This window comes from Bos javanicus, chromosome 14 (assembly GCF_032452875.1).
Source record: "Bos javanicus breed banteng chromosome 14, ARS-OSU_banteng_1.0, whole genome shotgun sequence".
Lineage (NCBI taxonomy): Eukaryota > Metazoa > Chordata > Mammalia > Artiodactyla > Bovidae > Bos > Bos javanicus.
The window spans coordinates 33,473,286-33,498,902 of record NC_083881.1 but is presented as its reverse complement, the minus strand read 5'-3'; the positions used below and the strand labels follow the sequence as shown (position 1 = coordinate 33,498,902).

At 41.5% G+C, this 25,617-nt stretch overlaps 1 protein-coding gene across 6 annotated transcripts in view; it reads right to left on the bottom strand.

The window, feature by feature from the left end:
• The window catches only part of SULF1 (sulfatase 1), a 200,060-nt gene that overhangs the window by 133,506 nt on the left and 40,937 nt on the right, over nucleotides 1-25,617 (bottom strand). For 5 of the 6 annotated variants that reach the window (XM_061438937.1, XM_061438938.1, XM_061438933.1 and 2 more), the window contains exon 2: nucleotides 24,967-25,057. The gene's annotated coding sequence lies outside the window, so the exon portion shown is untranslated. Of the gene's footprint in view, nucleotides 1-2,767; nucleotides 2,800-24,966; nucleotides 25,058-25,617 lie in introns of all 6 variants that reach the window. The other variant, XM_061438935.1, reaches the window with a different exon arrangement.

The following is a 25,617-nucleotide window of genomic DNA, read 5'->3' as shown; positions in this document are numbered from 1 at the left end:
TGGCCACCTCATGCGAAGAGTTGATTCACTGGAAAAGACTCTGATGCTGGGAGGGATTGGGGGCAGGAGGAGAAGGGGACAACAGAGGATGAGATGGCTGGATGGCATCACTGACTCGATGGACTTGAGTCTGAGTGAACTCCGGGAGTTGGTGATGGACAGGGAGGCCTGTCATGCTGCGATTCATGGGGTCAAAAGAGTCGGACACGACTGAGCAGCTGAACTGAACTGAACTGAAGGTCTTGGGTCTCAATGTTATTAGATGGAGAGAAGTGACTTCATTAAAACTCATGCTTCCTATCCCAACTTATACTCCTCTTGGAGTGTCAGTAAAGCTAGAAAGATGCTTCCCTGGCAGCTCAGATGGTAAAGAATCTGCCTGCAAAGCAGGATACCTGGGGTCCATCCCTGGCTTGGGAAGATCCCCTGGAGAATGGAATGGAGAATGTCCTGGAACATTCCATGGACAGAGGTGCCTAGTTGGCTACAGTCTGTGGGGTCCCAAAGAGTCGGGCACGACTGAATGACTAACACTTTCACTTTCATCCTGTCCTATAGGTTATCAGCTGGTGAGTGAGTCTCAGGTCTTCATTGCCGTTAAGGATGTGAATTCCTGAGCTCGACAGCCAAGTGTTCCCTCCACAGCGGATGGTAGTGAATTGAATCAGCTTAGCTTCTCTTGTCTATGGTGACCCTGAGCTGTGGAGCCACCACACAAGAAGAGACAAAGAAAAAAAGTCTTCTTGAGAATTATAAAGAAAGAGAAATAGAAATAAAAAGTATTATAAAGTATCTACATTTAAAAAATGATTCCAGAATAGAAAATACTTCTAAGATCTAGGGTCTCAGTAGGGAACTCTCTCAGCCACAATAAAATCAACTTTTCAGCTTCTACATTAATTACTATAATTGTAACTCCAAAGCAGACAAATGCATTGACTAAGAAACATTTTTTAGGGGTTATAATCTACACAAGTCTTGGGGGAAAAACAGCATGATTTTAAACAATGAGAAATCACTTTTTCTCCACCAGTAGAAGAGAACACTTGGTGGATTGGGATGGAGATACAGGAGGCTGGTTGTGGCTTGGGTTAAAACTTGCCACAAGAACAAAAGCTGTCTCCAGAGTTCCCTGTGGGCAGAGCGCTGTAATGTTGGGGAAAAGGGAAATTTAAAAGGAATACTGTTATTAAGGAGATAACTACATATTTGGAAACTCTTCATTTATATACATATACAAATCTAACAGCTCTCACAAAACAACATGGACAATCTAAGGAGAGGATGGGAGTGAGCTAGGCCTGGTTATTGAGAAGTTAGTTACAAGTGGTATCTGGACAATATAGTGAGTAAGAATCCAGGCTCAGGAAGACCTGGACTTAAGTCCCAAACCTGCTTCTTGCTCCCTGAGCATCCTTGGGCAAGTGGTTTACCTTCTTAGTTTTCTCTTCTGTAAAGTGAGATAAGAATCAGGCCTATTGCCTCATACCACTCTTGTGGGGATTAAAGAGTTGGCACGGGAGTGGAAATGCCAGCACTGTCTTGGCACACAGGAAGTCCACAGCAAGTATCTTACCTTTCTCTCTTTCCCCTCCACCCTTTCTCAGTACCTCCTTATGCAGGATACCAACAGCTCCAACCCCTTTGGAAAGGACAGTTGTTTGATTTGATATATTGGTCAAAAGGTAAGCTGTTGTCGTTGTTTAGTTGCTAAGTCATATCTGACTCTTTGCAGTCCCCATGGACTATAACCTGCCAGGCTCCCCTGTCCATGAGATTTCCCAGGCAGAAATACTGGAGTGGGCTTGCATTTCCTTCTCCGTGAGATTTTCCCACTCCAGGGATAGAACTAGAATCTCCTGCATTGGCAGGCAGATTCTTTACCACCAAGCCACCAGGGAAGCCCTGATCAAAAGGCATAAAAGTGTTAATTTTGGTATGAGTCAATGCCAGGATTGAGGGTTAGTCAGATTTGCCTCTTTCTAACATAAAGGAACCAGATTATGTGTTCATAAACAACGCAGGCCTGTTAAGTGAACTCTAAAAAGAGGTACAGACAGCTTCCGGCCTGTGTTGAAGGCTGGCTGTCACCCATTATCAGTTTATTCATTGTACTATCAGGTGATTTGGGTTCATGTGTATGCTTCAGGGCAAGACCAACAGAGAGATTTCATAAATGATGAAATAAAAGATGAAAAACCGCTTAGCAGTCATTTGTAGAGGTTCTCCGTGGATTTCAGTGATCAGTTGAACCACTGCCGTTTTGACTGACATTTCATGAATGAAAAGTCAGGGCAGAACAGGCACAACAATGTGAAAATAAGCAAGTTTTGGTTTCTGGAGAATTCAATTTTCTCATTTGTAAGAAGAGGTGGTAGCGATATTGAATTATCTCTAAGGTTTATTTTAGCAATAAATCTCTAAGAATAATAGACTGAGCCTTCCTAGTGGTTTACTGTGTCAAAGATTCTGCAAAGACTGTAGTTCTGGCCACTGATAGGTATCCAGTAAATCTTTGTCAAATTAATGAGTGAATATGGAGAGTAGTCTTAAATATGTCTACTTTTTCTGTCTGCTCAAAGTGCCCGACAGTTAAATGTCTTGATGAGCCTTATACTCAGACATTGTCCTACACATGGTCAGTAGTAGGATGAGAGGATGATGAGTTGCTAGTTCAGCATGACTCCTCAAATGCTAGGTCTCCTGGGACAGATGGAGGGCAGATTGCCTGGTCCTGCTGCCTTCATACCTCTTTGAATGTACTTACCATTTTTATTTGATTTCTCTGTTGGTCTTGCCCTGAAGCAGAAAAAAATGAACTCAAATCACCAAAGGGTACCATTAGTAACCTGATAATGTGTGGCAGCCAGCCTCTAACACAGTGTTCCACGACTCTCACCTCCTGGTAGACACACCTTTGTATAATTCCCTCACATGCTTGGTAGGGCTGACCTGGCATATTGCATAAATGATGGAGTGTGACTTCCATCACAAGGTCAAGTCATAGAAATCACTGCTGCTCTAACTCAATGCCTTGGATCACCTTCTCTGGGGAAAGCAGGTTGCCACGTTGTGAGGACACTCAAGCAGCTCCATGAAGAGAGGTCTACTTGGCAAGGAACTGAAGCCTCCTGTTAACATCCAGCACTCATCTGAGCGAGCCATCTTGGAAGAGGATCCACCAAACCCAATCAGTCTCTCAGATGACTGCAGGCCTGGGTTAAGGTCTTGGACTGCCATGTCATGAATGACTCTGAATCAGAACTTCCTGAAAGTTCCTGAGCCTTCCAAGTTATATGAGATAATAAGTGTTGATTGTCGCTTTAAGCAACAAACGTTCAGTCATTTTTAATGCAATGATAGACAACTAATATAATAAGATTCTAAAGAAACTCATCTCATAAGTGCCTGAAGTCATCTTTCAGTTTTGTAGTAAGAGCTACTGTTAACTGCTAATCACTGATGAGTCTAGAGAGTATAAGTGTCCTGAAAGTCTAACAGCTCTATCAATGATGGTTCAAAGGAATTTTCTAATGGCTTTTTGAGAAGATCCTTAATTGTTTTCCCTTTCTTATGTACAAGCACTCTTTCCTCATCTATCACAGTCAGTTCAGTTTGGTTGCTCAGTTGTGTCCGACTCTTTGCGACCCCATGGACTGCAGCACGCCAGGCTTCTCTGTCCATCACCAACTCCCTGAGCTTGCTCAAACTCATGTCCACTGAGTCAGTGATGCCATCCAACCAACTCATCCTCTTTTGTTCCCTTCTCCTCCTGCCTTCAATCTTGCCCAGCATCAGGGTCTTTTCCGATGAGTCACTTCTTCACAATGAGTCAGTTCTACACAGCAGTTTCTAATAACTATGAGTTTGGGAATCTAACAAGCTGGGGTTTTTTATTTGGGCTCTGCTGTATGCTAGCTGTGAGAACTTGCACAAGTTAAACTCTGGACCGAAGTTTCCCCATCAATAAAGATGATAGTGTCCACCTCATAGATCTTCTAAGGGTTAAATCACCTAATATATGTGAAGTTCCTAGGACCATAGCTAGTACACAGAAAGCTCCTTGTAAATATTACCATTTTTGTTACCCATTTATTTTCACAACCTAAACATATTACTCCCGTCACAGTTTCTACTTTTTTTTAAACCACAATCCCCCATCTTCCCCAAGAAGACTGTGTTTCACCAGTACAGATAACTCCAAAGGCATGCTTGGTGATCTCATTTCATTCCCATCATTGATATGACTCTGTCTTTTAACACTTGTATATCTGACAATTGGATTTTTCAAAGAGAATTTTAGGTAATCAAATATTCCAGTTTTCTAGTCAGGGTTTACCAATACATAATTAAAGAAAAAAAAGTATTGCAAGGAAAAAAAAAAAGTTGACTCAATCTCAAAGTACAATGTTAAACTGACTCATCTTTTGAGAACTGGATCTAAATTTTTCTGTGTGAGAGAGGACATCAGAATGTACTTCTATCTGTAAGATTTTTCATTCTTATTCCTATTTGAGTAGCGGTGGGAGAATTAAGAGATCCAACCAATGATGACAACTGTCTGATCTCACAGGAACAGTTGACTTGAGGATTTAGGGGGGTTCAGAAAATTAGCATATTTATACAGTCTGCCAATTCTATTGGAATTCACTGGTGGGAGAAAGAGTAGAGGAGGACAGCAGGTGGTTTCATCAAAATCTCCCTGAAACTCTAAACTCTTCATTTTAAGGTTAGGAGGCAATGTGCCAAAGGTCACGGGGGGCAAAGGGCGAGAAGACTGAAAAGGATTAGAAAGAGATAGAGACTGTGGGCTTGGACATAAAAAGAGTTGCTGGGAAAGGAAGAAACTGGGTGAATGGATCACATTTTTGTTGTTTGGCTTAAATTTTTTAGCAAAACTAGCCTTCTTTTAGTTTATTGCATGATCTTGGGTTGGGGAAGTAGTGGATCAAACTAATTACAAATTCCCTCTTTCTCATTTCCCTCATCATTGTCTCTCTCTGCCCCACCCCAGTGAAACACATATGGATTTTGTAATCCAAGCATCATTTTTTCATCTTGCGTTTTTGCTGCAATTCTAAAAGAAAAAGAAACACACACATGGACATGTGCGTGCGTGCACACGTGTCCACACTACATGGACAGAAACCACACAATGAGAATCTCATTCATTTCTAAGCCTTTAAATCTGTATGGATAAGGGTTGTTTATTTTTCATTTAATCCGTCTATCTAGCTTTCGGTCTATCCTCTATTTACTCAGGAACATGTGGAAAAACACATCCTTTGGCAATACCCAGAATTCTGGTTTTTACATAACATATATTTTAAGCAAACCAAAACCCTGTGCCTGCCTAGTCCCTGAGCCGCCCAGGAGTCCCCCACTGACACCAGCCGTCCTCCAGCTCGGGGCATCTGGACTCAGCTCTTTGGTCCTCTCCACAGAGCCCTTTGTGCTTCTGACCTCTGGTTCTTTCCTTTTTCTATGCTGGTCATTCGCCTTGTCTTTTCATTTGCCCCCAATGACATGGCTATTGTAAGGTTTTTGTATTATTTTCGTTTCTACTACAAGGCCTTCTATGGAACAATCTGCGAGCCAGTGGGTTTTTATCTCCCTGTTATTTTCTCTTTTCTGTGTATAGACAATTTACAGATGGAGAATATGGCCATACACTGTTAAAATGAAGCTCTGAAGATGAACTACTTTTGCATCCACAGCATCTGTCCTGAAGAGCACTTATATATTTTGTCTGCATGCATGCATGCTAAGTCACTCCAGTCCTGTCCAGCTCCTTGTGACCCTATGGAATGTAGCCTGCCAAGTTCCCCTGTCCATGCGATTCTCCAGGCAAGAATACTGGAGTGGGTTGCCAGACCCTCCTCCAGGGGATTTCCTCAACCCAGGGATCAAAACCATGTCTCTTACGTCTCCTGCATTGGCAGAAGGGTTCTTTACCACTAACACCACCTGGGAAGCCTGTTTTCTGCCCAAAGGGGCATCCTCTCAGGGAGGCAGAGTCTTCAGCAAACGAGGCAGAATTCTCAAGACCATCCTGAAGTTACCAGCTGATACCAAATGAGAACCGTTCACACTGACATCTTATTATTTGTATTTCTAGAGTGTTTAAAATAGTTTTGGATTAGCCTTATCTTTCAGACACTTATAAGAGATGGTTATTGATTTTTTTTTTTTTTTTTTGGCTATCTTTCTCATGAAGCAAATCCCATAACTTGAGTGGAACTCAAGTCACCCCTCTCTGTAAGCTTCAGGAAACAAGTATTTTGAAATAGAAGCATTTAAAAACATTGACTAATAAAAGAAATCATTTTAACGGACTGACTAATCAAATACAAATTTAAGAAAAGACAGGTTGATCTTTGGGAAGAAATGTCCATACATTTAAATTCTCCTTTGCACTAAAACAGACAATAGCCCAGGGAGGAAGCCCTTTCTGTTTAAAGAATGAAAAAAGAGACCTCTCTGCCTGGATATTAACTGCACTTCTAATATGAGAAAAGGGATTTTGTTGCACTCAGAAAAAGTTACTGGGAGATACTTCCTGTCACAGTCTTGAGCATTCTTAAACTGGAAAGTATAAGCAGAAATCTGGTATTTGGTTACGTTAGCAATTTGGTACTTATAAACTTTACAGTTCTTGGGATGATCTGGCCAATTTTCATTATTAACTTCTTTTTAAAAAAATTTATTTTGTTGAAGTGTAGTTGACTTACAATGTTGTGTTAATTTCTGCTGTACAGTAAAGTGATTCGGTTATACATATATATATGTATGTATATGTGTGTGTCTCAGCTGGTAAAGAATCCACCTGCAATGCAGGAGACCCTGCTTCCATTCCTGAGTCGGGAAGATCCGCTGGAGAAGGGTGAAGGGATAGGCTACCTGCTCCAGTATTCTTGGGCTTCCCTGGTGGCTTGGATGGTAAAAAATCTGCCTGCAATGCAGGAAACTGGGTTTGATCCTTGTCACCTGGAGAATTCCATTGGCAGAGGAGCCTGGTGGGCTACAGTCCACGGGGTCATAAAGAGTTGGACATGATAGACCAACTAACACTTCCACTTTTTTTCATACATATATATATACACACACACATATATATGTATTTCATATTCTTTCCCATTTGGTTTATCACAGGATATTGATCATAGCTTCCTGTGCTCTGCAGTAGGATCTTGCTGTTTACATCATTAACCTCTAATCATTTTCCTGAAGTCTATTCTAACAAACAACAGAGCTGGCATTATCAACCACTGAAGAGTTCTAAGATATATGTACCAGGAGCTAAAGACCACTCACTGACCCTTTAAAGATGTAGTGTCTTTTGATCACACCAGCAGGGATCTTCAGTTCACACCACACAGTCTTAGGGTCATGGGAGAATGTGAACTTCTGAGAAGAGTCTGCAGTCACACCGACAGCATATCCTCACAATAACCTGCACATGTAAGGTATGCAACGACATTTATCACATGAGTGAATGACTGAGATCTGCCATTTCAGGTGAAGTCCACAGAATTCACTTCACAGAAAATTGGCCATGTGGAAAACTCATTGCAATTTATAATTGCTATCTACAGTAAAGTATAAGCAAGATCCTAATTTATTAAAAGAAAACCCTCTACTTAATGGTCTTTCCCCATCTGACTCTCTCTTCCTACTTGATTTCCTAGAAAAGTGCAAGGAAGAAGGTTTTCTCTGCTTTGGTTGTTTAGTTGTTAAGTCATGTCTGACTCCAGGCAACCCCATGGACTGTAGCCTGCCAGGCTCCTCTGTCCATGGGATTCTCCAGGCAAGAATATTGGAGTGGGTTGCATTTCCTTCTCCAGGGGATCTTCCCGACCCATGGATAGAACCCAGGTTGCATTGTAGGCAGATTCTTTGCCTCTAAGAGCCACCAGGGAAGCCCTTCCTCTGCTTTACTAATTTTTAAAAACAAGTCACCTGGTGCCATCCTTGCCCTTATGCACCACAGGCAAAGTTATGGCTCATAAACACGAAAAGGAAAATCACTCCAGGGAACTTCTACCCAACCATCTTTCTTGATTTCACTCCAGAGAAAACAGAATTTGTTTCCACTATAAAATGGAACTTAAAACAGGATTAACAGTCAGAGACTCAGTTCCACTGAGCACTTATTGAGAATTAGTGGGCTCAAATTTGTACAGAATCTGACCAGGGTGTCATTCCTGACTTCCAGGAGATTTTTTCCAAATATTCCTATGTCATCAAGAATGGAGTATGGCGTAATGATGAAAATAGAAAAATCAGATTGTATTCTCTGAGCCATCTCCAGGATAAACACTGTGAATTACTTTCACAGGCATAAAACCTTATGGATATCATCAAAACAAATTCATATCTGAATGATCTTTTGTTAGAATAAGAAGAAAATGCAAAGCAACAAAACGGGGGGTGATAAAGCCACCACTATACATATAAATATTAAATATTTATATTTAAGTATAAATTTAATATTTAGCATAGATAGCATATTAAAAAGCAGAGACATTACTTTGCCAACAAAGGTCCATCTAGTCAAGGCTATAGTTTTTCCAGTGGTCATGTATGGATGTGAGAGTTGGACAGTGAAGAAAGCTGAGTGACAAAGAATTGATGCTTTTGAACTGTGGTGTTGGAAAAGACTCTTGAGAGTTCCTCAGACTGCAAGGAGATCCAACCAGTCCATCCTAAAGGAGATCAGTCCTGGGTGTTCATTGGAAGGACTGATGCTAAAGCTGAAACTCCAATACTTTGGCCACCTCATGTGAAGAGTTGACTCATTGGAAAAGACCCTGAGGCTGGGAGGGATTGGGGGCAAGAGGAGAAGGGGACGACAGAGGATGAGATGGCTGGATGGCATCACTGACTCGATGGACATGAGTTTGGATAAACTCCGGGAGTTGGTGATGGACAGGGAGGCCTGGCAGACTGTGATTCATGGGGTCGCAAAGAGTCGGACACGACTGAGCGACTGAACTGAACTGATACATATAAAGCACCATCCACTATTCTTCAGAGATTTCAGCTCTTTTTCCCAGAGAAGATACTTGGTTTATTATTGCCATAAAGCAAGGCTTTATGGAGAAGGAAATGGCAGCCCACTCCAGTATTCTTGTCTGGACAATCCCATGGACAGAGGAGAAAGGCAAGCTACAGTCCATGGGGTCACGAAAGAGTTGGACATGACTTAGCAACTAAAACAACAGCAACAACAAAGCAAGCCTGCTGCTGAGTCACTTCAGTCGTGTCCGACTCTGTGCGACCCCACAGACGGCAGCCCACCAGGATGCCCCGTCCCTGGGATTCTCCAGGCAAGAACACTGGAGTGGGTTGTCATTTCCTTCTCCAATGCATGAAAGTGAAAAGTGAAAGTGAAGTCACTCTGTCGTATCCGACTCTTAGCAACCCTATGGACTGCAGCCTTCCAGGCTCCTCCATCCATGGGATTTTCCAGGCAAGAGTACTGGAGTGGGGTGCCATAGCCTTCTCCTAAGCAAGCCTAGATCTATGCTTAAATTAGATTCCTTTTATGTGCTTCTTTTGTTTGACACCTTTCTAAGGACTTTTCTGTTTATTTCACTGTAAAACAAGAAGCAGCAAGTTACTGGGCATCTTGATAGTTTCTAGCAGAGGAAAGTGAAAAAATTCCTTCTGGTAAAATGTTACTCTATATGAAACGCAATGGTTTATCCAGGTTTGTGGCTAACTATGCTATCTTTTAATAATCAGAAAGTTGAAAATTAGAAAACTGAATGCAAATTTGGGTATATCCACTGACTGTTACATTAAAATCTTTCTTAACATCTGCCAGCCCATGCCAGCTGGCCTGCATCCCTCTCTTCCTCCTTACATCTGTGTGCTTTCTTATTTCTCATCTTATGGACTTCCCCGGTGGTGCTAGTGGTGAAGAATCTGCTTGCCAATACATGAGACTTAAAAGACATGGGTTCAGTCCCTGGGTCAGGAAGATCCCCTGGAGAAGAGCATGGTAACCCACTCCAGTATTCTTGCCTGGAGAATCCCATGGACAGAAAAGCCTGGTGGGCTATAGTCCATGTGGTCGTAAAGAGTTGGACATGCATGCATGAAAAATTTTAGCCCATGTTATTAGATTACGTAGCTTATTATTCCATAGATTGAGCCCAGGACATTCCTCCTCATTTCTAAGTGATTTTTAGCTTCTGCTTCACTCTCACCTGCCCACCCCACCCCTCCACTATTATACTCTCTGAACTCTTGGAAATTTCAGTCTGTGATGTGAGCTTATCAGTCTCTACCCTTCTGGACCACCTTTCCCCTACCCTAGCTACTCCTGGGGCCAATGTAGCCAATCCCCAGCCCTTAGCAGTACTAGTACTTCCTGTCATCTCAATTTCACACCTGCTGCCCTTGGACATCTGTCATCTTCCCACAATTCCAACCCCAACAATTCTCTGACCTAGTGGCAGGGCTAGTCAGTCCTTTGATCCAATCACTGTGGGCCAGCGCTTCCTCTCTTGACATCCTCACTTCCCTCCTGACCAGGTCAAGGTCATTTTACTCAGTCACGATATTGAGTCTCTGTGAAGACTCTTGACCCACTTCCTCCTCCCTCACTCTGCCATCCTTGTTGGTGCACCATGCCCTAGTGACATCCAACTCCCTGCCTGCTCCTCAACTGCACCTGTGTCACTGCACAGAGAACAGGCCTAAATGCGGCCGGCAACCACACCGGACCCTCCCAGTCTACCCACCCTTCCATTCTCTGAGATGTCACCTGCCTCTCCTCGCACCCTCAACCCTCCTCCCCCACCACCTGAGCAGATACCCGTGGTTCAAACTTCACTGAAGCAATAGAAGCAACTGGAAGAGAACTTCCACAGGTTTCCTCCCATTCCACTCCCCAGGCTGGCTCACCGACCAGTTTCTCTGCTCCAATATCCTGCCTTACCCTCTACTAGAGTAGATGAGTCATCTGTGCTTTCACTGTCTGAAGCCAATTCAACACCTTTGTACCAGCTTCTACTTCTTTTCGCCTACTCAAAAAATCTTGGCTCCAACAATCCTCCTCTCTTTCATTAGGATCATCAATCTTCCTTCCCAAATTCCATCCTTCCCATCAGCATAGAAACATGCTTTTTTCTCCCATCTTTTACAAACCTTCTTGACCTCTTGATCTGGCATTGGCTGATGCCCCACATTTCTTTGCTCTGCTTGCAGCAAACTCCTTGGAAAAGGCGCCATATTTCTGTCTTAATTTCACTCCCCATTCTCTCTTATGTCCACTGCCATCAGACTTTCTCTCCCTCTACTTCACCAAAGTTGCTCTCAGACTTGTCACTAATGACCGCCCAGGAGACAAATCCAACCATCAGTTCTCAACTCTCATCATGCTGGATCTACCAGACAACTAGTTACTCACTCTCCTCCTTGAAACACTGTCTTAATTCAGTTTCCAAAAAACTGAAAACTCCTCCATCCTCATTTCCCTGCGTTCCTCTTCAGTATCCTCTGTTAATCTCTCCTCTTCTCTTTGACCTCTTAATGTTGGAGTACCACAGAGGCTAGTCTTTCCTTCTTTCCTCAGTCTATACTCACTCACATCTTTGTTGATACGATGCTAATGATTTCCAAACACAAACCTCTATTCCCAAATACACACCCATAAATCCAAATGCCTGCTGATTCAACAATATCTCCACTTGGAGGTCTAACAGAGACTTCGAACTTGATTTCCAAAAGTGAACCCCGATCTTCCTCCCCAGAACTCTTCTGACTGTAGCCTTTCTAATTTCAATGAACAACTCCATCCTTTCAGTTGCTTCAGCCAAAACTTTTGAAGCATCCTTGATTCTTTTCTTTTCTTCCCCACCCACCCCCAAAGATAGCTAGCATCTGATTACTTTTTCCTACTTCCCTGGCTATTATCAAATCAGAAGCACTCTTATCTCTTTAAGTAGCCTTGTAATCAGTCTCTTTTACCTTTGCCCATCTGTAGGCTATTCTCAACATGACAGATAGAGAGAGGTTTTTAAATAGAAATCAGAATGTACTATCCTTTTGTACAAAATCCTGCAGTGACTTCTCTTTCATCCCAGGAAATAGCCAAAATCCTTCTCATGGCTCACAGGTCACATGTGGCCTATTGTGACTGCTTGACCTCATTTTTTTTTTTTTTTAACCAATCTCTGTTTCCTCACTCTATTTCTGTCATTGTGTGATTCCTCTAATGTGTACATATCTTGGGACTTCTGCTGTAGCTATTTTCTCTGTATGGAATTCTCTTCCTCAAAATATTTGGTTGCTGGGACTTACTTGGTGGTCCAGTGGTTCAGTTCAGTTCAGTTCAGTCCAGTCGCTCAGTCGTGTCCGACTCTTTGCGACCCCATGAACCACAGTACGCCAGGCCTCCCTGTCCATCACCAACTCTCGGAGTTCACTCAGACTCACGTCCATCGAGTCAGTGATGCCATCTAGCCATCTCATCCTCTGTCGTCCCCTTCTCCTCTTGCCCCCAATCCCTCCCAGCATCAGAGTCTTTTCCAGTGAGTCAACTCTTCACTTGAGGTGGCCAAAGTATTGGAGTTTCAGCTTCAGCATCAGTCCTCCCAATGAATATTCAGGACTGATTTCCTTTATGATGGACTGGTTGGATCTCCTTGCAGTCCAAGGGACTCTCAAGAGTCTTCTCCAACACCACACTTCAAAAGCATCAATTCTTCAGCACTCAGCTTTCTTCACAGTCCAACTCTCACATCCCTACATGACCACGGGAAAAACCATAGCCTTGACTAGATGGACTTTTGTTGGCAAAGTAATGTCTCTGCTTTTCAATATGCTGTCTAGGTTGGTCATAACTTTTCTTCAAGGAGTAAGCGTCCAGTGGTTACTACTCTGCAATTCCAGTGCAGGGGCCACAAGTTCAATCCCTGGTCAGGGGACTAAGACCCCAGATGCTGCATGGTGTAGCCAAATGAAAGAAAAAAAAGATATCTGGCTGCTACTTCCTCACCACTTTCAAGTCTTATTCTAATCTTGCATCTCAGTAAAGTTTTCCTTATAAGCCCTCCTTAACATTGTTACCAACTCTGACTATAATTCTTACTCAACCTCTCTTTTATTTCATAGTACTCACTACTTTCTAATATACTGTATATATTTGATCTATATATTATGCTTCATTTTATTTTCCCTATTCTGTCACTAAAACTTGAGATCCACAAATGTCAGGCTCTCTAAATACTTCGTTGGTTCGCTAAGAATCCTAAGTACCTAGAACAAGGCTTGGCATGTCATGGGGCAGGTGTTGATGAATAATCGTTGAATGAATGAATGCACAAGTGGAGGAAGGAACAACAACAACAAAAAAGTGAATTAACCTGGTCGAACTGAGCTATTTATGTGAAAACTCTTTTGTTGAGACTTTGGAAAAATTCTTTCCCTAAAGTGTTATGCCTGACATTAAGAGCTTCTGTTACAGAGTTTAACTGGTTTCCCAATCAGAGTGGGTTCTAAGTAGCTGAGAAATTCTCCCCATGTTATACTAAAACAAAATGTAACTGTGCTTCAATCACTAGGAACTACCATACAGACTCTGGGGACATTATAATAAGAGCTTTTCAGAAGATGGAACAAGGTGAGTGGACTTATTTTAGGGTCTGATCTAAAAATCAAAACTCCAAACAGGTTTATCAAAAGCCTGGCCAAGTTTCCTGTAAGCCTGGCTCATAGAGAAAGAGAAACTAAGCTGATATATCGTTTCAAATGGAAACTATGCAAAATTCAGTGGCTTCATGTGGTTTCAACCCCAAACCAGGTGGAACCTGAGGCTTTGGCAAAGGTTCACATTAAATTCTTAACTGGGGAATGTAAATCAAGGAGGGAAATGTTGGAGAAAAACTAAGTGAAAGAAAATCTTCAGTTTTGAACAGTTCTGGAACCACAAACTTAAATCACTGCTCTCTAAACATCATCTCACTCTGGCTTTAAACAAGTACAGTCATTTTGAAAAAATGTCCCTCAACAATGAACCACCTTTTGTTATCCTATCTTAGAATTTAAGGGCTCCTTCACATTCACGCTGTTGTTGCTGTTCAGTCACTAAGTTGTGTCCGACTCTTTGCAACCACATGGACTGCAGCATGCTAGGCTTCTCTGTCCTTCACTATCTCCCGAGTTTGCTCAAATTCAGGTCCACTGAATGGATGATGCTCTCTAACCATCTCATTCTCTGATGCCTCCTTCTACTTTTGCCTTCAATCTGTCCCAGCATTGGGGTTTTTCAGATCAAATTATTATTTCCATCTGGTAGGCTGTGTAATCAAAGTACAAAGATGAAAATGTAGACTTGCAGAAGGTAACTGCAAGAATGAACCAACATCGCATTCATAGCTGAGTTTCTTGACCTACAAAACGGCAGCCTTTCATTGAAGGGAACCAGACATACAGTCAGAAACAAAAGGGAATTTTAAGAATCCTGTGGATAAAATGTGATTAAGCATTAAAAGTCTGTTGTTTTGATAATAGCAATATTGTATGAAGCCTGAGTTGACCTATAGAGTAGGAATAAGTTATCAGTATTGTGGTTTGTATACATGCATGTGTGTGTGTGTTTAGGACTGGAATACTTCTGAATTGTAGTTGCTTTTCAGTTGCTCGGTTGTGACTGACTCTTTGTGACCCCATGGACTGCAGCACACCAGGCTTCCCTGTTCTTCACCATCTCCCAAAGCTTGCTCAAACCCATGTCCATTGAGTTGGTGATGCCATTCAACCATCTCATTGTCTGTTGTCCCCTTCTCCTCCTGCCTTCAGTATTTTCCGGGATCAGGGTCTTTTCAAATGAGTCAGCTCTTCAGCTTCAGCATCAGTCCTTCCAATGAATATTCAGGATTGATTTCCTTTAGGATTGACTGGTTTGATCTCCTTGCTGTCCAAGGGACTCTCAAGAGTCTTCTCCAACACCACAGTTCAAAAGTATCAATTCTTCAGTGCTCAGCCTTCTTTATGGTCCAACTCTCACATCCATATATAACTACTGGAAAAACCATAGTTTTGACTAGATGGACCTTTATTGGCAAAGTAATATCTCTGCTTTTTATTATGCTGTCTAAGTTGTCCATAACTTTTCTTCCAAGGAGCAAGCGTCTTTTAATTTCATGGCTGCAGTCACCATCTGCACTGATTTTGGAGCCCAAAAAAGTAAAGTCTGTCACTGTTTCCATTGTTCCCCATCTATTTGCCATGAAGTGACGGGACTGGATGCCATGATCTTCGTTTTTTTAATGTTGAATTTTAGGCCATCTTTTTCACTCGCCTCATTCATTTTCATCAAGAGGCTCTTTAGTTCCTCTTTGCTTTCTGGCATAAGGATGGTGTCATCTGCATATCTGAGGTTATTGATATTTCTCCCAGCAATGTTTATTCCAGCTTGTGCTTCATCCAGCCTGGCATTTCTCATGATGTACTCTGCATATAAGTTAAATAAGCAGGGTGACAATACAATATCCAGCCTTGAAGTACTCCTTTTCCAATTTGGAACCAGTCCATTGTTTATGTCCAGTTCTAACTGTTGCTTCTTAACCTGCATACAGGTTTCGCAGGAGGCAGTTAAGGTGGTCTGGTATTCCCCCCTCAGGATTTTCCACAGTTGTGATCCATACAGTCAAAGGCTTTAGCATAGTCAATGAAGCAGATGTTTTTTCTGAAATTCTCTTGCTTTTTCTAGGATCCAACGAATATTGGCAATTTGATCTCTAGTTCCACTGCCTGATTTTAGCGACATTTTAACTAATTAGGTAACATTATTCTAATCATGGGCTTCCCCAGTGGATCAGCAGTAAAGAATCCGCCTGCAATGAGGGAGACCTGGGTTCGATCTCTGGGTCAGGAAGATCTCCTGGAGGTGGAAATGGCAACCCACTCCAGTATTGTTGCCTGGAAAATCCCACAGACAGAGCAGACTGGTAGGCCTCCCGTCCATGGAGTTGTAAAGAGTCAGACATGAGTTAGTGACTAAACAACAATTCTAATTATAGGAAATTTCCCATGTCCAGAAATTTTAAGCATCATAGATTTTTAAGAGACCTCCATAAATTCTATATTCTTCCAGACACAGGTATTTCTCATGTACAATCTCTGGTACAGGTGTTGTGTTAAGGTTTCAGAGAGAAATCTTTAATGAGACTTCCACACACCTTCTGAATGTATATTCCTACATCCAGACACAAGTTGTACCATACAAAGCCTATCTTAGTATTTCCCTAGTTAGAAAGTCCTTTAAACTAAGATGGATTTCCAATTAGAAATGTAAGTTACATTCCTTTCCCTTCATTTAGAAGTGAGGTTTCAACCCTTACAAACTACTAAACTGACAGTGTACTGACGTTTGAAAGAAATTCCTCTATAAGTCAATGCGTGGGGTGGAAAAGCAACCCGAAAATGGAGTATTTCCCTAAGAGAAAGGCGGTCTTATGACAAGCACTGACAAAGGGCAGAAGGATGTAATTTTTTCTCTCTGGCCTCTGTCTAGGGGATGCAGATGATGGCAATTTCTTAATCCATTTTCATGCAAAAGGAGCCAGTCAACAAGATATTGCAAGCAACAGCCCTCATTCCCAGTTAACCTTGCACATCTTTTTCCTAATCATAAAGATTACTTGGAATCAATCATTACCTGAATTCCAACAGCTCCAAGTGTATAATATAGTAGGAGCTAATCTTTTCACTCCTATTTTTAATGCTTCAACCAGTAAAGGTATTTCATTTTGAAGCATTTCTTTTAAATGCACTGAATATGTAGTAATAATCTGAGTGATTTTATAGCCTCCTGTGTATGCAAAGCATTTTTGAATTTTTGCCAGCCTTCAAAATACACATTGGGATTAGTTTACTGGAAGAGATATAAAAGTAAAAGAATAATGGGGGAGAAATAAGGTGCTGGGAAAGAACAGTCTGATGGGAACTAATGAATACCACACAATATCTTAGCCTTTTAATCCAGCAGTAATGGGTCGTGTTTGAGTGGCTTCAAACATCTGTTCTTTCCAAAGGTACTTTTACATCTTTTGTCTTATATTTACAACAGCCCAGTGAAGGAAGGGAGACAAGCATATTCTAATTGTGTAGAAAATTACAGAGTAAACAAAAATTGCAATCAACCCTCAGTGCAGGCCAGGATTCTTTGGATATCCATAGACTATCCATAACCCTTCCAGCACAACACTGATATGCTAACTGGCTGCTAGTGCTCCCGTGGCTCCTGTCCATTGCTGAGTACCATCATGTCTGGCCAGATCAGATGCCTATGAATAGTGTAGGATGGATTTAACCCTAAAGAGCATTCTTACCTCATATAACTCAATACCAAGAAAATAATCCAATCAAAAAATGGGCAGAAGACCTAGACAGACATTTCTCCAAAGAGGAATACAGATGGCCAAAAGGCACGTGAACAGATGCTCAACATCACAGATTATAAAAAAAATGAAAATCAAAACTACAATGAAGTACCATCTCGTACCAATCAGAATGGCCATCATCAAAAAGTCTACGAACAGTAAATGCTGCAGAGGGTGTGGAGAAAAGGGACCCCTCCTACACTGTTAATAGGAACGTAAATTGATACAGGAACTATGGACAGCAATATGCAGGTTTCTTAAAAAACTAAAAATAGTACTACCATACGAGCCAATAATCCCACTCCTGGGCATATACTCGGAGAAACCCATAATTCCAAAAGATATACCAATATTCACTGCAGCACTGTTTACCATAGCCAGGACATGGAAGCAACCTAAATATCCATCAACACAGGAATGGATAAAGATGTGGTACATATATACAATGGAATACTACTCAGTCATCAGGAGGAATGAAATAGTGCCCTTTACTACTGGCACTATTAGGTGGACCTAGAGACAGTCATACAGAATAGAATAAACAAATACATTTTAATGCAGAAAATACATCCAATCTTTTCTTGGTAAAACTGCAAGAGTAAATAATTTTAAAATTAATTTTATGGTAAATTTAATTGTTAAGTTCAGTTCAGTCATTCAGTCGTGTCCGACTCTTTGCGACCCCATGAATCACAGCACGCCAGGCCTCCCTGTCTATCACCAACTCCCAGAGTTCACTCAGACTCACGTCCATCGGGTCAGTGATGCCATCCAGCCATCTTATCCTCTGTCGTCCCCTTCTCCTCCTGCCCCAAATCCCTCCCAGCATCAGAGTCTTTTCCAATGAGTCAACTCTTTGCATGAGGTGGCCAAAGTACTGGAGTTTCAGCTTTAGCATCATTCCTTCCAAAGAAATCCCAGGGCTGATCTCCTTCAGAATGGACTGGTTGGATCTCCTTGCAGTCCAGGGGACTCTCAAGAGTCTTCTCCAACACCACAGTTCAAAAGCATCAATTCTTCGGTGCTCAGCTTTCTTCACAGTCCAACTCTCACATCCATACATGACCACAGGAAAAACCATAGCCTTGACTAGACGGACCTTTGTTGGCAAGGTAATGTCTCTGCTTTTGAACATGCTGTCTAGGTTGGTCGTAACTTTCCTTCCAAGGAGTAAGCGTCTTTTAATTTCATAAGTAGCTACACCTAATTGATTTTCTTTGTAAGCAGTGGATTTGCTTAAACACTTGCCTTATTTAGCTGCCATTGTCAACTTTTGATCATGGCCTCAGATTTTTTTAATGCCAACTAGAAAAAAAATAAAACAGTGTCTTGAAAACTTGGGAACTTCTGATGGTGCTGAAAATATTTTTTTTGGAAATATTTTGGTTATTTTTAAAATCTTTAAATAATTATTTTCCCTCGAAGGTCCTATAGCCTAATTGTGCTCAGTTGCTTAGTCATGTCTGACTCTTTGTGTCCCCATGAACTGTAGCATGTCAGGCTCTCTGTCCATGAGATTTTCAGGAAAGAATACTGGAGTGGGTTGTTATTTCCTCCTCCAAGTGAGCTTCCTGACCCAAGGATCAAAACCTCATCTCCTGGGTCTCCTGCACTGCAGGTGGATTCTTAATGGTTGAGCTATCAGGGAAGCCCAACAGCCTAATTACCTGGCAGTCAACAATAAGGTTAGCAGAAATCACTGCAGTTCATGTCAAAATCTGCTCAAAATCGGATTCTTTCAAAACATGCCTCTTTCCATGTTGATAGCCACAATCTGCAACAGTTTTCACACACTTCTGTGACAGGTACATCATCACCTCACCTCTGCCCTCACTTACCACACAAGTTCTCTAGTCATCAGTGAGCAAAGTCATATGACAAATACGAATTCCCACTTTAACCCAATGTTACTTTTACATCTCTGTATACTCTATAAGAGAGAAAGACCTTGTCCCTAGATACAAACAAGCACCTGAATACCAGTGGTTTACCAAAATCGAACCTTCAGTTTTACAAATACTCTAAACCACAGATGACAGTGTAAAAAGGCTGCAAGGTTTCAGTTCTATTGCAAAGGCTCATGCAGCAAAAATATCCTTTTAAAAAGGTCTCAGACAATGACTTATTTGTATGAAGCCTATTAATGTAATACAACAGAATCGTAATAACAGGATTTGAACCTATCATGTAACTATTCCAGGGCTAACTTCTTAGAAAATCTAACCTTCATTTGTAATTGTGATGCACTCTTGTGAAATCTAAGCAGATGAATGAGGTGAAATCAGGACACCATTGAGAGAAGGAACTTAAAATTGAATATATCCACCATCAGGGGTACGAGGAACTTAAGATCGACACAGATCAAATGCTTCCTCTGCAAGCAGAATTAATCAGTCCTAAAAATGTCTTACCATGGTACAAGGCAGTATTTCTTTTCAGGAAGTGCCAACTTTCTACTGAGAATATATTCTGTTTTAACTTCAGAATTATCCTACCAAAAAGGGCACCAGTTTAAGATCTCTGGCCTGATACCAAGCCAAGTCGTTACACTCTGCTTCTTGAAATTCACTATGTTATAAGAATTCAGACACTCTGTCCTAAACTCAGTGATCTTAAAAAATGTTGTAAACCTAGTGTGGGCCATTTTTCAGCACTGGATGAAATGGTTCTGCCCTTCTTATCCTTTTTAAAGATGTCTTGGGGAAGATCTTAACGTGAACAGGGTCCTTAGACCCCTCCTAAGAAGCATGACCACAAAGTAATCTCTTGTTAACACAATGCATCTGGGCAGAGAACAAGATCATTGTGTGTGACCTGATTTCATTTCAGTGAGTGTCCCCATAAAGAATGACATCATCCCATTCTTTTTCTTGATCTCCACTTGTGACTGTTCCCAGCCCCCAGTCCCCAGGCTCATCATAATTAAGCTGCTTCCCCCCTCCCATTCCCCATTCCTCATCTTCACCGGAATTGTTATTTTCCTCTGAACTTCCTGCCGGAATGTATCATTAGGGCAAGAGCAAAGGGTTTCCTCTGGTGGGTCAACACTGCTAGAGTTTGCTTCTCGGTTACAGGAGACAAAGCACTAGTCTGATGGCAGTCAGAGTAGACTGAGAGGGTCATCTGCTGGGTCCTGGTCAGATGAGAACAGAGAGGAGCCAGTGAAGGTGGCACAGCCTGATGGGCACAACGTTTCTTGTCCCACTGGAGTTGTTGTTACTACTTGTTCTAGTTAGTTGTTAAGTCGTGTCTGACTCTGAGTTGGGTTTTCTTTAAACACAAGTTCATTGATTTGGAGGGTATATTCTCTAAACAGATTCATTTAACTACATACATACCATGTGTGCGCGTTTGTATACTTGCATGAACTAACACTCCCTTTATCACTTAGATTTGTATTGAAAGACTCATATGTGAAAGTATTTTAATTCAGATGGATGGATGGATGGATGGATGATGCGGGAGAAGATCCTGTTTTAAACACCAGGGTGAGGAGGGCTTCCTTGATGGCTCAGTGGTAAAGAATTCACCTGCCAATGCAGGAGACACGGGATGGGAAGATTCCACATGTGGTGGAGCAACTAAGCCCATGCACCACAACTACTCCCGAGCCCGGGAGCCACAACTACTGAGCCCAGGAGCCACAACTACTGAGCCCATGAGCCCTCGAGTCCATGCTCCGCAAGAGAAGCCACCACAATAAGTCTGTGCACAGCAGCTAGAGAAAAGCCAAAACCAGACAAACAAAAAGAGCACAAGAATGCAAACAAATTGAATGGCCACGGGAGAGAAGGTACTGATTGTGATGTTTTGAGTATTTCCTTTTATAAGGAAAAAGAAAAAACAACTTATTTCCCACATCCATGTAATGGAAGATGATACACAAATTTAAACTATGAAAAATGAAGACAATGCAGAAACTGGACACTGTTTTGATAGAAACGTAGGTGAAAAAAAATCCAAGTAAAACATCCTCCAAGTTTCTAACTATGTAAACCCCTAGGTAGTACCATATAAAATTACTGCTTTTGTAGGTAAAAAATAGCCAATTAACCGCAATTTTCTAGGATTCCACCTAGCATATATTTATACAGAAAAGATTTATGGGTTTGGGTTAAGCATGTGTGCTTCTTAACTTAAAATAAAAGTTCCCATTAGGTAGCAATTATATTGTTTTTACAACAAATACACGATTTTAACTGACATTAAGATTTTGAGTCATAAATTGCCCTCTTTCATGAGAAATGTTAAGGGTAAGGGTGGTCACAAGAGTCTGCTTCTTAGCATGCGCCGTCAGCTCTATATACTCTGCAGCAAGATTTACACGCCCTCAGATACCAAGATGAGAATAATGTTAGTGGTTTTTAGGGTCCACATATGAAATTGATTCTTTGAAAAGATGTTGTTTACTATTACAGTCTACGGACGATTTTTAAAAAATACTCAAATTTAAATTAAGATATTTGAGTATAACTTAAATAATTAAGGTAATAAAAATAAATAAAGTGCCAGGGCAACATAGCTAAGGCATGCTTATAACATTTTCCATCCCCAAAAAGCATCCACAGGGCTAGGAAATGTCTTAATTTCCTTACAAACAACATAGTCGCTGTTTTAAACTATCCCATCTGTGTGCACCAAACCTCGTCTGACAGTGCAGTTTTTGAGTCCAGAAGGTACAATAGCAGGCATTCAGATTTTGGCAGGTGCACTTCAAGCTGAATACCAGGCTCCACAAAACATAACAGCCTGTTCCACAGGTGTGAACATTTTTGACAAGAGCTCTCAAAAATCTCCCCCAAGCTGTGAAATTTAATTGTCCTTTCGATGTCTTATTATACCTATCTCTCCTTGGAACAAGAGAGAACCTTCTGGCAAACAAACAGCCAGGGGATGCTTGGCCAGCTTCTGAGATCTGCTTTATGACATTTCCTGGTTTTGTTTCTTATGCTACGTGTTTTGGAGGTGATGCCAAGTTCAATGAGCTTCAGGTAAGCAGTTCTTAAAGCTGGAAAAATAGCAAATGAAAGGAATTTATACCCCAATGACATGAGCATAAAGCCAGTCAAAATGCACAGGGCAGCATTTTGAAAACTTAAGACTCATTAAAATGGTCCCTACACAGAGAGAATCCATTTCTTTCTACAAAATTTGCCAGCTGGGAGGACTACAGCTATGTGAATACAGATGTGGCAGTGGGAGGGGTCTTAGCTACCTATCTAATCCAGCTCAAATTATGAAGGAAGAGGGGCAGAGATCTCTGAAGCTGGCAGCTGGTCAGACCCTGAATTTTCCAGTCCAAAAGACGAAACCAGCAGACTAGAGTTGGCTCTAACAGGTTTCCGCAGATTTTTAGGAAATAAGTGTCATGTGTGTTAAATTTGAGCAAGTGATTCTGATTTCATCCAGTATTAGAGAAAATGCATTCTATTTTCTCATCAGAAGGACAGGCCGAGAAATGAAAGGATATAATACTTAAAGTGGTGAAATGACTCATTAAAGGGAGAAATGTGTGAAAGAATATTGTGCTTAGTGCTCAGTTGTGTCCGACTCTTTGCAACCCCATGGACTGTAGCCTGCCAGGTTCCTCTGTCCATGGGATTCTCCAGGCAAGAATACTGGAGTGGGTTGCCATGTGCTTCTCCAGGAGATCTTCCCAACCCAGGGATCAAACCCAGGATAGAATCCTGCTTTGCAGGCAGATTTTTTACTGTCAGAAACACCAGGGAAGCCCTGAAAGAATATGGGCCAGATAATAAACAACATGGCATCCCAGCAAAGTGGTCTCTTCATAGCCCACGAGAAACTGCTTTGAGAAAGCAGGTCTTGAGTGACCTCTTGGGATGATATAGGGTGACCTCCAGTATTAACGGTTTTCTGGCCTCTTCTATAGTTAATTTTGAATGATATGATACCTAAGGACAACTTCTTTCTTTCCTACAGAAAAACAGGTACATTGGATGAGAGGTTCACAAGAAAAAGGTCTGGTAAATTGACTCAAGATGATGAAGCAGATTTAAGAAGTCACGTACTGTTTATTGAGTTTATTCCTAAACAGGATTTTTTTCAGTTTGCTTTGGAATACTTTCCTCTCCCATTTGGAGTTTCAAAGTAAAGAAGACCTAAATTTCAGCTTGTCTTCTCCTACTGTTGATTTAGCTTGTGAATAACAGGAATCTAATACATTACTGGTGAGACCCCAGGCCACCTTCAGACAAAGCTCTGAGAATTCGAGAACTGCCAGTGCTCATGACTATGTCAAAGAAGCAACCCTGGTCCCCCCTCCCCACCATATGTTTCCAGCTATTTCCCTTCTTTCCTTGCAATCTGTAGTATGAGGACAAAATGTTGAATTCCATAAGTATTAGAAAGAAAAGCTGGAGACATCAACCCTCAAAAGACAAACCAGAAATTTAGGTCAGACTTGAAAATTTTTGTTTTGTTTTGCTTGTGTGAGGTTCATGAGCTTTTTGGTGATTAAAGGACTTATTCCAGGTCAACCTGGGTTAACATAAGAATTAGAATGAAAATCAAGCAAAGGGCAATGATTTTGACAAGCTGCAGAAACCAAGAGGAGCTCAACAGTTTCCATGGTGTTAGTTTTCACTGTGGGTGGAAACAACTTTCAGTGTTGACATTTGAGAAAAACTCATGGGGAGGGGGTGTGGTATAAACTCATATGAGTCAACACCCCTAAGAATGTTTTCACAACTGAGGCTGTACTGCTGAGGTGGGTCCCCGTGGCTCGCCCTGGCCCCACAACACTCTTGGCACCAGTGTATCTGACCAAGGGGAGAAACTATGAGGTTAAGCTGTTAACAACATGGGTGACATCTGCAGTTTTCATGCCGAAACTGTGGATGGCTGGGCATAGCAGACCTGCCATGAACAACCCCCTGGAATTCCCCTGAGCTTCTGGAATAGCTCATAAGATGTTAATAAACCAACATGATTCTTTAGAGGCTTCTTTTCCCATTCTTGAGGAAAATATCATGCAGTGACTCTGGCTTTTAGCTTTTTCAGCCGAGAAGGAAGAGAGTGCTACAGGGAAGAGCAGAATTCTCAACTCCTCATTTTCTGATAATTCCCCATCTGTGAAATGCTACCCTCTCCAAGTGACATGGAGTACTCAGGTATTGCTAATGTCATGGTTTAATTAACCAAGAAATCAACATTTGGGACTTCCCTGAGGGCTTCCCAGGTGGCACAGTGGTAAAGAATCTGCCTGCCAATGCAGGAGACGCAAGAGACTTAGGTTTGATCCCTGGGTTGGGAAGATCCCCTGGAATAGGAAATGACAACCCATTTCAGTATTCTTGCCTGGAAAATTCCACGGACAGAGGAACCTGGCAGGCTACAGTCTATGGGATCGCAAAGAGTCAGACATGACTGAGTAGGCACTCGCCTGGTGGTCCAGTGGTTAAGGCTCCGTGCTTCCAAAAAGGGGACGTGAGTTTGATCCCTGGTCAGGGAACTAAGATTCTACATGCCACGCAGTGCAGTCAAAACAAACAAACCTCAATTAATTAAAAAAAAAAAAAAAGAGAGATCAATATCTGATATTGAGTACCTTTGACGATTTTCTGTGATTACTCTGTCTTGGAGAACCTGCATGTCATTCGCCAAATTCACCTTCAGATGATGGGGCTGGCCGTCAGCACCTAAACGGAGGAAAGCAAAAGAGCCATCAGTTTCATTCACCAGCGATTTATATTTCAGATGTTGCCTTTCACATCTTCATAGGAGGACATCATTAGGAAGAGCATTCTCCAAATTTCATTCAGTCTGAGTTTCTTACAGTCACTCCAAGAGACTTTGAAGTATTGTGGGTCATTCGGTCCTTTAATAGAAGTTTCCATTTGACTTTCTATTCACCTAGGGAAAGACTTTCCATTATATTCATTTCATATTATTCTCTGACTGGATTTCATAAAGTCAATAAAGAAGGGTTTCTCTTGAAAGGTTTACAAAGTGTTCCAAGTTTAAAAGTTGAATGATGTCTAATTTCAGCTGCTAAGACCTATTTTAAAGGAATATGTGCAGAATCATAAAATCTAAAGTGACGGCAAGTGGTTATTTGATGAGTAGCAAAGCGAGCATTTCCAAGTGGTAAATTTGTTTCTATTCTGCATTTACCAGAGGTGAAAAATATAAGTGACTAAAATTAACTTGGATACTTAGAACTAGAGGAAATACCCAGTTTAATGCATTCAGTATTGGA